This window comes from Triticum urartu, chromosome 7 (genome assembly GCF_003073215.2).
Source record: "Triticum urartu cultivar G1812 chromosome 7, Tu2.1, whole genome shotgun sequence".
Classification (NCBI taxonomy): Eukaryota; Viridiplantae; Streptophyta; class Magnoliopsida; order Poales; family Poaceae; genus Triticum; species Triticum urartu.
The window spans coordinates 716981696-716984937 of NC_053028.1; the positions used below are offsets into that span (position 1 = coordinate 716981696).

The window sequence follows — 3242 nt, forward strand, 5'->3', positions numbered from 1 at the left end:
GGCCCTGTCGGATCTCACTTCGGCCATCGCCTGGCTGATGACCAAGGTCAACGACATCCACCCCATTGTGCTTGATTTGCAGAGCTGGAAGCTTGCCATCGAGCAGTCCATCAAGGAACTAGGCCAGGACGTGCGTGCCATCCGCACTCAGATCGGTGACAAGGCCCCGTACACAAGCAAGGAGCCGGCGGCACAGTAGGTTCGGCTCGTCGATCTGCCTCCCATGCTTCCTCCCATGGTGGACGCGCCTCAACCGCTACATCTTGGGCCTTTGCAAGCTGGTAGTGACAATGGTCACGGGCCTCATGGCCATGGCGTCGCCACTAATCTACGGGGGAAATCGCGTGGGGAGACCCGAACCCCAGATTCCCTCCAGCCACCGGTACGTCTGATTCCTTCAACTACGACGAGCATTCATTTTCTGGGGATCGCGGGTACCATCGCTTGCTGCCACTGCCGCATTTCGATTTTCCCCTATTCGATGGCACAAACCCAAAGGCATAGCGTCTCAAGTGTGAGGCCTATTTTCAGGTTTGCACGTTGGGTCCAGATACCTCTGTCATCTGTGCGGCTATGTATTTCACTGATGGGGCGCCCACCTAGCTCCAATCCTCCCAAGCCCACCTGCATTATCAAGATTGGGGGGCTTCATTGCCGTGATCTGGACCTAGTTTGGCCGTGAAGAATTTTAGAATCTTCTTCGCCAATTTAACAGACTTAAGCAAACCGACACTGTTACTGAATATGCAGAGCAATTTAATCAAATCATGCATCATCTCCTCGCGCATCACATATCTTGGGATCCTGCTTTCTTTGTCACTCAATTCATGGAAGGCTTGTAGCATGAAACTCGCTCCGCTGTTGTTTTGCATCGCCTGCAAACATTGGATATTGTTGTGGATCTTGCGTGTTTGTAGGAGGAGGTGATGGAGGTATTTTGCAGAGCTGACAGACGAAGCCCTGCTCCATCCATGACGCCAGCGAGCAGTTGTGCCCCTCCATGCACGGCACTACCGTTGCATTTGCCTATGGTGAAGGATGGAACCGGGGCCCAAGTGGTGCGCCAGGACAATCACTGCGCCTCCAACATCAACCGATCGTCACCCAGTGATGACAAATTGGCGGCTCTCAGGACATATCGTCGCACCAAGGGTCTCTGCTTCACCTGTGGAGAGTCGTGGAGTCGGGAGCACTGGTGTGCTCCTACTGTCTAGCTCCACATCGTGGAAGAGCTCATTGAGCTGCTCACCGTGCAGCCATCTGAGATCACTGCAGAATAAGCCCCATCAAGCGATGCCGACTGTTGTGTTTTCTCCAAGGAGGCACTAGAAGGCGCGAAATCCCCAACTACCATGCATCTCCATGGCTGGCTTCAACAGACGGAAGTGCTGATGTTGGTTGATTGAGTCTCCTCCCATAGTTTTGTCAGTTCCGAGCTAGCTTCACACTTGCAAGGCGTGCAGAAGGATCATCGTACCCTATCAGTTTGTGTGGCGAATGGAGGGATTTTGTATCGTGACCAGGAGATTCCAGCCTGTGCTAGGCATTCACAGGGAGGCAGCTTCGCCACCGATCTCAAGGTTCTGCCGCTTGCTTGCTATCATGTCATGTTAGGCATCGATTGGCTCGCTCGCCATAGCCCCGTTCAAGTTCATTGGTTGGAGAAGACTATGCCATTTCATTATGAGGACAAACACATTCAACTCACGGGTGCTCGGGCAGATACCACCAGCTGGCACCTGATATCCGATGTCGAATTGCAAGATTTGTTGGATCAAAAAGCTATGACGCGTGTGGTTCAGCTCTGTTCACTGGCCAAAGACATGGCGCAATCGCCAATCCCTGCAGCCATTGGTGATCTCCTGGGGCATTATGGAGTGTTGTTTGAAGAGCCTCGCGGTCTGCCACCACGATGATCTTTTGATCATTCCATTCCTTTGGTGCCGGGTGCCCATCCAGTTAACTTGCGGCCCTATTGGCATAGTCCACCACAGAAGGATGAAGTGGAACATCAGGTAGCAGATATGCTTTCTCAGGGTATCATTCAGCCAAGTGCCAGCCCTTTCGCATTGCCTGTCCTGCTGGTATAGAAGAAACATCTTACTTGACGGTATGCATGGATTATCACCACCTCAATGCACTCACCATCAAGAACCGTTACCCTCTCCCAGTCATTGACCAGTTGCTGGACGTACTGGCAGGATCTTGGTCGTTCACAAATTTCGACTTCCGAGCCAGCTATCAACAAATCCGGATGCGACTTGAGGATGAGCATAAAACAACCTTCAAGACACACCATGGACACTTCAAATTTAAAGTAATGCCATATGGTGTCACGAGGGGGGCGGCAACTTTCCAAGGGGGCATGAGCACAGTCTTGGGCTCCGTTGTTGCGAGGAGCCTTGGTCTTTATCGACGACATCCTGGTACACAACAGTTATGAAGACACATATGTGCAGCTGCTGCAGCAAGTTTTCCAGCTATTGAAAGAACATGTCCTTAAGATCCAACGCAGCAAATGCACTTTCATATGCCCGCAAATCCATTACTTGGGCCATGAGATCAGCGGGGATGATGTGCGCACTAATGGAGGAAACATTGCTGCAGTTCAGAAGTGGCTGGTCCCAACCAATGTCGAAGAGGTGCGCGTATTCCTCGGTCTCGCAGGGTACTACCGCAAATTTTTCAAGGGCTTTGTGGTTACTTTTCGTCCTCTGATGGATTTACTCAAGAAAGGGATCATCTTTCGATTGACGGAACTCGAGGATGGAGCTTTCCAAGCACTGGAATAGGCACTTGTCTCCACCCTTGTCTTAGCTCTACTGAACTTCAAGAAGACCTTTGAGTTGGAAACCGATGCTTCCGATTTGGGCATCGACGCGGTCCTATCCCAGGACAAGCATCTGATTGGTTTCCTGAGTTGTGCCTCGGGATCACGTAACAGAATGCTCTCCATGTATGAAAAAGAGGGGCTGGCTAGTTTACTCACACTGGATCATTGGCGTACCTTTCTGAAGAATGATGAGTTCATCGTGCACATGGATCATCGGAGCCTGATATATCTTGAGGACCAAGGCTCAGCACGCCATGGCAACATAAGATAATGGCCAAGATGCTCGGCTTGAGTTACCGCATCATTTACAACAAAGGGGTAGACAACTGTGCTGCTGATGCCCTGTCTCGCAACCCAGACCCTGTTGGGGAATGTAGTAATTTGAAAAAAAAATCCTATGCACACGCAA

The 3242-nt window shown here is 51.0% G+C and overlaps 1 pseudogene; it reads left to right on the forward strand.

Moving 5' to 3' along the window:
* Nucleotides 1-235: 235 nt before the first annotated feature.
* On the forward strand, nt 236-842 carry LOC125519647 (annotated as a pseudogene).
* The last annotated feature ends 2400 nt before the right edge of the window (nt 843-3242 follow it).